We start from the raw sequence: 12,597 nt of genomic DNA, 5'->3' as shown, positions 1-12,597 counted from the left end.
TTGCTCTGTTCACAGTGGAATAATGAATATAAGTGCATGTTATTCAAAATGATTGTTGTCCCATGAGTGATGTCTGCACTGTAATGTTCTGTGCTATTGCGGTTTAGGCTCATTTAACTGATGCATTTAGTGTAAGTCACTGAGTGCATCAGCTAAATGGCTGAGATATGGAAATGATAAATAGGTTCAGCGTTTCCTTTTAATGCATTGATTAACAGAGCGCTATAGACGCCAATAGACGTTTTATCTAATGTTGCTGTGGAGCCTGTTTTCCTTTCGCAGCAGCGCTGGCGTAATGTCTGACATAATCATTTATGCTTATACAATAGCTTTCATTAGCATTCAGTATGTCTTTTAAACTTTTTCATTTAAGTCTGGTTGAGGTAAAGAAGTTCGCCCACAAGAAGACCATTGAACTACTGATAATAAAAGAAAGTTCTGACAGTGTTTCATTGCATTATATGTTCTCAGCCCAACTGTATTCTCTTTTACTGTCTCATACATTACAGTGTAACAGATTATAGACACAACACCTAAATGTTTTTCTGGGTGCAGTCCCCAAAATTGTAATTTTTTATAATGTAAATGCATTGATATTTTTTGTTTTATTTTCCGCAATAAAAAATAAACCCACACCTAAAGAACTGGGTCCCAAGCCCCAAACACTCTTGATAAGCATTTAGTTGCAACATATGTGAGGCACAATAAAACTCACACCCACACATCTGGCTGTGTCAAAGCAGTGACAGATGGAGCGTTAACGTCCAAAATGCTTTGTACTGCAGTTTAAAATGTCATTTTCTTTGACATATAGAGATCTACATATTAATTTAACAGGTAATCCATTAAGACTTTGCTGATCTGATATGTTTGCTGAGCAGAGGTCAGTTTGGCCATTTGTCATCAGAATAGCAGGATATCCACTGAGGTCACGGTCACTGCTACTAGAGGCTGTATATGGTGATATTTTCCCCCTACTTTTGTCCTGGAGGCTTTCTCATCCATTTTTAAGCTTCTGGTGGCGTGTACAAGCTCAGAGGCAGCCTGTGATGTAAACACTTTGTGTGTAAAAAGTCCATGTGTTATGCTGCCCGTCAGCTTCTGCTCAACACTCAGACTCAAACTCAAGAGTATGTGAGAGTGATAATGGCTCTTGCAGATGGCTCTAAATGTGTTGCAGGATGTTATCTGTGATTTCATGTTTGTGAGATGGAGAAGGAGGGGAAGAAAAAAATAAGTCTATTTGCCTCGATTGAGTGTGTTCACAGACTGTTCTGCAGCACCAGCAGCTCAGGCTATTAATCTTTGCCCCCTTTTTCCCCTCAGCAACAACTGTTGATAACTGTGTATCCCTGTGAATCTGCATTTGTGTGTATGTGAGTCGTGTTCATGTCCAAACAATCTGGCCTCCAAGCAGTCCTGTAGTCCTCAAATCATCCTGCCTGCCTCCATCTGTAATCCAGCACCCCTCCTGGAAGATACCCTGCCCCTGGACCTGGTAGGCCAAATTTTAGATGAAATTGCTGCCAGCAAATGCAAGAGATGTAATTTCATACTGTATATATGCTAAATTTGTATTGTTTATTGACTTTCTATTGGATCATATTGTGAATATAGGATCATATCATGCAAAATATTATTGTTTGAATAAATTAGTGTGTACCATTATTTTAAAAATAACAATTATAGATGTTTTTGTACACATGTTTACAGTTTTCTCTAACATAAGCAAAGCAGTTTAGTACACTAAAAGATCAATTTGATTATATCATATGTAAATTTGATTGATTATGTTGTAATTTTACATTCACCTTTGATTTATATCAGTTTTGAAAGAATAAAGCTGTTGCAATCAAGAAATGTATTCAAGTCATAACGTGCCAATAACAGTTTTTGCTGAGTGGGACTTCAAATTAGACCTGAGGCAGGCGTCCTTTAAGTGCAACATCACATTTATTTTAGTTTCTCACATTGAGCTTGTCTGCAGTGGGTGCTAAAGTGGATGCATGGTTTCTGTGTGTGTGTTTAGGTGTGTGTTTGCACCTGTGTGAGTCAGTGCTTGCTCATGTCTGATGTCCGTGTGAATTTGTCGTTCAACAAGTCTGAAAAAAGATGACCTACAAACTGGATGAACTGCCTGTACCCTCAGTTGCCTGTATGAATGTGTGTGGCTTCGCCTTTCCTGAACGTGAATGCATTCAGACGTACAGGAATGAGCTCGCCGGCACTCTGTCAAACCAGCAGATTTGAAGGGGAGTGGGAGTCAAATGTTGAACTCCCTTCTGCCAGAATGGAAACTGTTGAAAATGACATCAACAGCCCAAAACAAGTTAAGACATAATGACACCTCCGTGCAGCTGTGTCGTGCCACGCTGCAAAAACACAGATTTATTGATCATTACTATATTGGACACAATGTAAAATCGCATATAGAATAGAAGTTGTCAAAAATACATGATGAATGTAGTAGATGTTGGAGTCTGTTGTTGCTTTTTATTCTATCCCCAAGTTGGAAGCTGAATTTTTCAACCTCATGATGCATCTGGAAAACTGATTATATTGCATTACATTACAGTGTCAGTCTCTATATAACCTGGAGTGTGAACTGTTTTCTTATTCTCAGCAGGAAGTGAAGGTTTTTTCAGTGTTTGTCAGGGTCTACTGAGGTTGTCCCCTGTCACTGATCCTGTTTGTGATTTTCATCAATACAATCTCAAGATACAGCCAGGAGCAAGTGGATGTCTGGTTTGGGAACCTCATATTCACTTATTTGCTCTTTGCAGATGATGCGCTTCTGCTTCTGTTGTCTTTGTCAGACCGTGACCTCCAACATGGTCCCTATGTGGATTGTGTTTCCAGGCTGGGCGCGGGGTTGAGAGGGTAAGTAACATAATCCAAGTGCCACAATATTAAAGTAATGTAAGTTGATTACTTTCTGCTACTTTAGGATTACTGCAATACCAAATACTGTATGCAATAATAAAAACACAGGGCATACATTTGGAGCAAAATTGGCCAATGTATGCTAAAAATCATCTAATTGACAAAGACCAGCGCAAATTGCCTAAACCTGAGTATATGTGTAACAGCTGATCTGTGTTGATGTGCAGTAGATGTTAATGAAGTTACCACTGTTGTACTGCGTGCCTAAATGCGCACAGCCTTTTTCTCAGTTTGCAGACACAGTTATGGTTTCAGCTGTTGTATCATGCTGCAGCCAGCTGTGACACACAGCCAGTTCCTCTCACCTTCAGATTGGCACAAAATCTTTTGGTGGTAGGCCCATAATAAGGAGCAGATTGCGGGTGCAAATACTGCGCAATTCATGGTCCTGTAACATTGTTAGGGAAATCCTCTGATGAAACACCACCTGGAACACTGGCTGTGTGAAGTTTGAGTTTTCTTCGACCAATTGAGACTAATTGGAGCTGAAATAGAGTGTGAAGATACCAGGCGGATTGGTGGGCCATCAGACCTAAATGGTAAAGAGGGAGGTGAGCCTGAAAGCAAAGCTCTCACTTTACCAGTTGATCTACGTTCCTGTGGTCATGAACTTTGGACTTATGACCAAAAAGAATAAGAGTGCAGAATGCAGATATAAGTGGTCGAAAAAGAGTTTCCTCCATGGAGTGGCTGGGCTCATCCTTAAAGATAAGGTCAGGAGATCTTAGTTGCCACCACACAGCCGGTATGCTTCATGTTGAAAGGACTCAGTTGAGGTGTTTGAATCCGATAAAGATCCCTTATCAGTGCCTCCCTTTGTAGGTTTTCCAGGCATGACCAACTGGTAGGAGACCCCGTTTTAGACCCCATGCAGAACACACTAGAGAGATGATTTATTTCATCTGGTGTCAGAACATCTCAGGATTCCCCTAGAAGAATTTATTTTGAGAGTGTTCCTGGAGAGAGGAATGTCTGGACTGCTTTGCTTAGCTCACTGCCACCATGACCCAGCCCCAGATAAGTGCCAGAAAATGTATGTAGGGATGGATTCACATTACATTACATTATATTATATTACTGGTGCTTATATTGCTGCTGAAGTGTTTTCCCATTCCCTTTGTATCGCATTTTCCATCAGTCATGTAGCAATTATGGATATTATAAGATATTAAAAAGCTCTTGTAATCAGGGGCACCAGGGGAAATATTTAATTGGTTGTTTGATTAACCACTTAACACACGCCCCTGTTTTTTATGCTGTTAGCCTAAACGACATGCCCAAGTTGTGAGCAGCACAGATCCCACATAGTTTGAGACTCAGAGATGTGTCTGGTATCATTGGAAAGGAAACACTCTCAGGATTCTTGTAAAAGTGTCTGTGTGATTCTGTGACTTACTGACAAAGAGTGGCAGAGGTTACAATGATGGGGTTGTTTACTCGCCCATAGGTTTGCCTTTACAATGACATGTGTACAGACATTCAGGGACCTCTCAGCAGGATATAGACACAATGAGGCCACAGCCACATGTCTTGGCTTCATGCAGTCCAAATTTGGAGTCAAAAGACCAAGATGAATTTTTCAGAATTATTTTTCAACAGGTATGTCCATGCGTTTTCCTCAGGTCCTTTTTGGAGACTCCAAATGGACACTTGGTTACCAAAGCTGTATAACCGCAATCAAACACCTATAACTTCACATCTCCTTTGCCTACAATCAAAATCTTGGTCTCTAATGAAAGCTGACGCCATATTATTAAATATTAATATTATTATTATTATTATTATTATTATTATTATTATTACATATAACCATATTTTTTTGTTTGGCCCTATCTATCTATCTATCTATCTATCTATCTATCTATCTATCTATCTATCTATCTATCTATCTATCTATCTATCTGTTTATTTTGGTATAAGTCATATGTTAAGTCGAAGAAGAACCAACCGTGTACCAAAATGCAGAGTGCGTAATGATATATGGTTCAACTCTTTTACGCACAGGGCGCACGTCGGTTATGCTTGGAGTTTGTTTATGGACAGCCAAACTTAATAGCTTAGTGTCATACACCGTTGGAAACCTCTGACTATTGGCTAAAAGGTTATCAACTTCATTTCACCGAATATTTCCATAGGCTAGAACAGCAGTCAATCAAAGCCATGTCGTCATTGTTGTCGGTCACATGTCCTCATTGGCTTTGGAGACATGTACTGCCTAATCCTAAACACCGATTGGCTTGTGTGTGTTGTCGTCAGAAGCAGAAGAGGCTCACGGTCGTAAACATCTGGTCACGTGTAGTCTGAGATGCACGCGCAGGTCAGGAAATGACGTAAACGGACCGTATATGGTTTGTTATTTGTGTTATTACATTACGTGTTGGACTAAATACATGTTGACATATTGAGGAAAATATTCCGGTTTTATGGAAACGGATTTCATATTTCACAAGAATGGATACTTGGCGAGCTGTACAGAAAGTCCTGAGTCATAAGATGATCGTTGTGGATAAAGGGAAGACTTTGAAGGTATGTAGGCATTATAGCTTTTCTTACTTAGCTCAGGGGCTAGCCGAGCTAATCGCTAATACTATTACGGCTGTGAGCAACCATATAAGTCGTGAGTGGTCTTGAATGAATCAGGACAATCTAAGCTTTCCAACGATGTACGGCATGAATATATATGTTTAAGGGTTGGTGTTTAAAACATCCAGAAGAACTTGTGGCTACCTCCTAACATCCGTCCCGTTCCGTAGACGGAACAGCGTGCGTTAAGAGGTTAATAAATCAATACATTTCTGAATCAGTCAAATATCTAAAGTTCGTGGCTCTACAGTTCAATAGATTCCCTGTATCACTTCAAAGAATAGACATACACAATTGATTGAGTTGTATGGATTTTATTAACTACACACTACTAATAAATGATGTATAAATAAATGTAATGATACAATACAATATGAATTCAACAGATTGCTTGATATAGCGACATGAATGAAAGATGATAGTGAAGGATGAATTTATATTAAGGATATGTAATTATGTGGAAACTAAAGTTTTACTGAGTTTTACCTGTAAAGAAAATTTGAATTACTCAATCTGACATCAACCCTTGATTTAAGCAATACTTTGGATCCTACTTTATCTGGTCGGAGGGCCTCAGCTGTCCGTCCTTCAGAACCACACGTACGCACACCAAGTGGAAGATCTCAGAGAGCGTTGCAGGTCCGGGCGGGGTGCTGTGAGGATGATCCGGGTCGACTGGCCTTCTGTCAGACTGCCTGGTCTGGTGGTTGTCTGCCTGCAGAATTTGTCCCTCTCGATTATGAGTAGTAGGGTTGACAGACGTGTATCTGCCCAAAAGCTCTCGCAGATTAATGACAGATGGAGGAAAAGTCCAATTTAACTAACAACATTACAAAAACTTAAGAAAACTTATATAAAGAATAACTAAATATTAAAAGAATAAGATAAGGTGACAAAATGTAAGAATGTGAGGTGAAGAAAAGAAAAGATGGACAGAGCAAAACCTGAAGTGAAGCAAAGCTGGTTTCAGATGGGTGCACCTGTTTTTTCTCCTGGGGAGGGCTTGTGTGTCAGCCAATCAGATTAATCACAGCTACTTAGAGGATCTAATTTCCAGCTTTTGACTGATGTGTCGACTACAGTCATAATAATATTCTCACATACAATAATGTGGTAAATGTTTAAGTGTTTATGAGTTTACTTGCAGAGAGTGTGTGTGTGTGTGTGAGCTCTGACATTTTCTGCTCCAGCTGTATTGATGCTTCTATTTCCTGGACTACAATTCATTTTTCACATCACTTGAAGCATCGGTGGAGCTCAGCTGTGATTACGAGCCTGCAACACAAATGTTCTGTCAACAGACAAACACAGCTGACCTCCTTTGTTGTGGAAGTTCACTTCATTTATTTTTGCTCGCTCACGTCTGTCACTCTGCATCTGGTGGCGTTGTACTACATTAATCATAAATGCAACTGGCTCAAAACTAATATTTGCTCCAAAAAGTGTTGGGTGGCTTCATCGCTTTCTGCCAACAAGCGCTGTCTCTGTGTGAGGCATGTGTTGTGGGAAATGACCTTGATTATCTCATATGCTAATCCAATCTTTAACAAAGTGACTCAATTAACCAAATGACCGTCTAAAGAAGACATCGCCTTGCACACTGATGCTTTATTTTCTGAGGAGGATTTGCATCCTAATGGCATAATGAATTCTCGCCTGACAACTGACTGGTGGTAAATCACACAACAATGCGATGAATCATAGAAAATCTGTCTCAATAATGAGCTGAAATGCATGCGGGGTGCGTGGCAATTAGGAAAGATACTGTATGTGCTAATTAACTGCTGTGTGTCCTGGATCATTCTTTTTGCCCTCAGGCTCAGCTGTCATATGGTCTGTTTCACAGCATTTTCAGAATACTAAATTTACCAGGTGGCTAAACTGTCATCATGAACATTGACTTAAAGAAATATCAGGTTATCTACTCTGCATCCACACATTTTACCATCATATCATTTTTACTGCAACAAGCACACAACAAAGATTACACTATAATCCAATATTCTGTTCACCTTATAACAATAAAAAGTTTTGCAATCCAGTACAACCCCACCACAAACTGCATATTTCAGAATTGCCACATTTTCAGGCAGAAAATGAAGGATAGGCACAAGGCTGGATTAATTCCCTCAGGGGCCCCTGGGCACTGAAGCTCATGTACCCCCCCACTCCTATAATTAATTTATGTCCCAATCTTTTGGTTTAGTTAGTAATAATATTTCCCACACACTGGTTGATACAACTTACCCACAGTGCTTTGTGACCTGCTATCCAACTATCACTTGACAAATAAAACAGTCAATCACAAGATTTCATTTTCTTGGAAACAACTTTTATTTGATTCCAATTGGATAACACTGCTGTCATGTGCAAACCTTGTAACGCCCTATTTTGCTTTGGACATACAGTAGTAGGTTTCCGACAGCGACTATAACTATCAGCATCAAGACAATGGTTCAAGCCTTGAGTCACAGTTTTGTGGAGCCCAACAAAACTAACTCCCATCACTGAGGACCCCTTTCTTCTTGATGGCACTTGCCCAGATTGCCCTTATGGTAGATCTGGCCATGGTTATGCATCATGAGCGAGTGTGTGTTCTGCATCCAGATTACACACACATAGGACATGTAAGAATGATTGACAGGGCTTTCGCCTGTTTTTATGTCTCTTACAGTAAGCTTGCCATTGATTCTTTGGTCTGTATTTACAGGAAATCTTGCATTGCAGTATTAACAATAAGCCTGTAAGCAGCAATCAAGGAACTGACAATTAAGATTTTGTGTTTGATCTGCTAAAAGAACATGGATACAACATGTGTGTTTCACTTTTACAGCATTTGCATTTAAGATAGTATTAACATACTCTTAAAAAAAAAATCAAATGGACCAATATAAACCATACTCTGCTCTAATCATTATGTTGACCAACTGAAACATTGCAGTAACGTTGCACAGTTATTAAATCTGCATTTAAAACCAGCTGATGTTTATGTCCACACAATTCATGCCCAACCAACCTCATTTGCATAGAAACTGGAATCAACTCTGTTTTTCTCTACTTATTTTAAGCAGCAGTGTTTTCTATAAATTATCTGTTATGGTCATTACATTAATTGTGGTTTCCAATAGCCCTGCAGATATGAGAGATATAATTATGTGCATATAATTATGTTTCTGGCTTATAATTGAGTTTCCATAATGAATTGTAGTGTAAAAATGAGTTGTGCTGAATATGTACAGTACATGTCTCTAGTATAAAATGAGATCTGTAGGTAGTGTGACACCAGAACTTGATTGTGTTCACTACATTTTAATCTTTGTCTGACACCACATTTGTACAAGATTAGATTGAGATTCAATTTACTGCGACATGGATACAAAGATAAGATGTCTAGATAGAAGAGGATGAAGAAATCCCCATGAGGTTAAAGAAAACCACAAGATAGAGATTACAAATGAAACTCCTCTTCTTCCTCACTTCTTAAATAGGAGGATTGTACTGTCCCACAGAGTGTATATGAGTATGTGCACATGCATGAAATAGAACCCTTGCAGTATCAGGTGAAGCATATTTTCCTCTAACCTTTGCATTCTGTGGTCTGCTGGATGCTGCTCGGCCCAGAGAGTTTGATTGATGAATGAACCACAGGCAGGTTAGCAGGCGAGAAGCCAGGTCGGTTTGTGAGCTGAATCAAACTGAGCTGATTATTATCCATCACACAGACAGTCTGAAATAAAGACCTGTGACACCTGAGTCATCTCCAAGTGAGAGATTTCTTTCATTGACCCTGAAAATGGAAAGCTGTTGATACCACTTGGTGTTGTTGTACAGGTTGTGTAATACACAGGTGTGTGATGTTTTCTGCACTTAACCTTTTGTATAAATCGCTGCTATAACATGATGTCAAAAAGTTAGTATGCGTTATGTGTACCCATGCTGCAACTGATAGGAGACTGCTGCAATAGGAACTGTTTGTTCTGTACATTTTCAGACACACACCAGTGATCAAAGCTGTTCCTGGTGCTAGTCAGTCACAGGGAAGTAAAATGAAACAACTAAATTAAAATTGTTGAGGCACTCAGGTTCTGACATGGTTTTGTCTGCAATGGGAACATATAATCTGATTAGACGTGAAGCAAGCGGTAACATGTAGTGATGAAACCATCACTGACAAGCTTTTTACTTAGGAGGAGTTGGATGATGTGGCTGGGAAATGACCTCTCCTCTGGGCTAAGCAGATGAGAGGTCCTTTCAGTCGCATCATTCAGCTCCTCTTGAGTAAAAAGCTTGTCCTTAGAGCTGATTCACTCCAGACGTCTGACTCCTACCAATGTCATAGAATAACAAAATAAGGATGGACTGCCTGTCACAACTGACTAGCGAACTTAGCCTAATTCACTGAAACTTTGATGTAACTGTTGATGCCACATGGGTAATAATGTGCGTCATCTTAGTAGTGTAATGTTGCGACATGCTTTTTGCGTCATTGCATTAAAAGCACTGTTCATGCGGTATACATGTTCATGCAAATTATGCTATGGATGGAAAGCTAATGAGAGAAGGCTACACATGGGAATTATCTGTACTCTCTCTCTCTAACCTTTTCCTGAACTTGTTTAAAACATGCTGAGCTCTGTATTTGCTTCACCATAAAGAGTGACAGTTACCCTAAAGGATGTTTATTTAATACTGCATGGCCTTAATCCGTCCTGTGGGTCAGACCAAAGCCTGATATTTTAGGGAAGATATAATTTATTTTGATTAATTTCATCACTATAGGTGTTGTTTATATTTTGCATATAAAATATGAGAATTTCTATACAATTATCACTACTTCATAATACAGAGAGCCAGTGATAAATATGTGTGTGTGTATTATATGTAAATACTCTCTGACTGCCATAATGCAAGTTTGTATATCTGGGAAGGGAAAACATTTGTTAATCTGCAAACAGTCATTAGGCAGCTTGAGGACATTTATTTTAATCAGGGAGCAGCATGTTAGTAATAATGATGCTGACATGTCTTTAATCTTCAGCGTGCTTTGCTGAAAATTCACCTGCTTCTTTTCTTCGTTGCTGCTGTAATGACCCTGTAATTTCCTTCAGGATCAATAAGGAATATATCCTCTTTTCATTGTTGTGGAAGATTTAGTGGTTTGTTTTACTTTGGGGCAACAATATGTAATTTGACAGTCTATCATTTATTGTATATTAAAATAAATGGGGTAGTTAAAAGGATTTTGTTGCAAAAAAATAAATAAAGTGATTATTGTATATTGGGTGAGCAAATAGCAGTCAGTCTCTAATGCTGTAATCTCTTGTCGCTGCACATGAGCACAGCGTCACACATGACCAGTCACAGAGCACAGATGCCCTCACATTTGGTATGTAGCTACGTGTGTGTATGTCTGTGTGTTTGTGTGTGTGTGCGGCAGGCTCTGCAGAGATATGACTGACCAAATATAGTAGCGGCTGCTTTATATGATTATGGGTGCAATTCGCCAGGTGTGATGAAAGTAAAGGAAATGCCAGTACAGTAAAGGCTCTTGTTGGTGACCGCAGGCAAAGCTAAGACATCATCCAAATATCCTCTGAAATATTTCGACTTGCATCATGATTCTCGTGGCGTAAAGATGTAGTCACTGACATTTTCTGCTGCAGATATTATGAGCTCTCTCAACATGTTGAACAGGCTATACAGGCAATATAGAAAAACACTACTTCAATTGACATAAGAAGGTCAAGTGAATAAGATGCATGAAGGTCATCATACTGAATAAAAAACACAGCCCTTCTGAGAAATAACTGGTTTTGAGTGTACACCAAAGCTACATGGAAGCATCATATATTGTACAGTTGTTTATGTATTTGTGTGTGTGTGTGTGTGTGTGTGTGTGTGTGTGTGTGTGTGTGTGTGTGTGTGTATGTCAATGAGAGGAATTTTTAGTTTTTTTAATGATGCACAATTGATATTAGTATTTTTCCTATCAGAGTGGTTCAGTTCCCGGCTCCTCCAGTCTACATTTCAAAGATGTCCAAGTGTCCTTGTGCAAGATACTGAACCCCAAATTGCTCCTGATGGCTGTGCCAACGGTGTGTGTGTGTGTGTGTGTGTGTGTGTGTGTGTGTGTGTGTGTGTGTGTGTGTGTGTGTGTGAATGTGCATTAGCTGATGAGCACGTTGGCACCTTGCATGTCAGCCTCTCTTGTCAGTGTATGAACGTGTGTGTGTGAAAGGGTGAATGTCTACATGTATTTTAAAGTGCTTTAAATGGTCAGAAGTCTAGAGGTCCATTTATCATTTAACTCTGCCCCCTCCTTGACCAGCTGGTTCTGCAATAGGAAGTGTAGGTGGGGAGCGGGCAGTCATAATAAAAAAAATAAAGGAAGTTAAGAATAAAATAAGTTGTACAAGTCCAATGTATAACAAGACAAAGCCCTAAGTAAGTCCATGTCTGGTCCTGAAATGCTACAAACAAGGAGACTCTATGTGTTCATCTTATTTGTTTAATTTTGATCACACCTTTGTCCTGTTTCTCTCAGTTTTTGGCTGGTTAAAAACAATATTGCAATACCACCACAGTAAAGGGAGATAAGCTTTGAAAAAGTCTTTGATAAGTGACAATGGAAAATTGAACCTAAACTAGAAGAAAAACTGCACCAGGAAATGCAATATTTAGAACTTTATTTTCACTGTGGGCGACTGAGTCAGCAGAAGCAGCTAGACTGATGCTTGACTGCCTGAGTAGGCCTTTTCTTCTCTGAAACTGCAGAAGTGTGGAGTAGATCTTATCTGCTGACTTCTTTATTAACTTTGAGAAACAGTACAAGGTGGTTTACAGCTAGACAGCTTGACAGATGTGTGAGGGCTGCATTTCCTGAATATTATCATCAATATTTAAAGTATAGACAAAAATGTCTAGATTTTTTTTTTTAAGTATGCGTGGGCATTTAGTTTTTCTTTGTTTATTTTACAAAAGACTGCAGATTCAAGTTGCACAGTATCCCAAAAAGAAATGCAATACAATAACCCATCAATCATGAAAATAGACACAATTCCCAAAAGCAAT

The sequence above is a fragment of the Scomber japonicus genome, chromosome 6 (assembly GCF_027409825.1).
Source record: "Scomber japonicus isolate fScoJap1 chromosome 6, fScoJap1.pri, whole genome shotgun sequence".
NCBI lineage: Eukaryota > Metazoa > Chordata > Actinopteri > Scombriformes > Scombridae > Scomber > Scomber japonicus.
The sequence above is the reverse complement of the archived record's forward strand: the minus strand, read 5'-3'. Positions refer to the sequence as shown.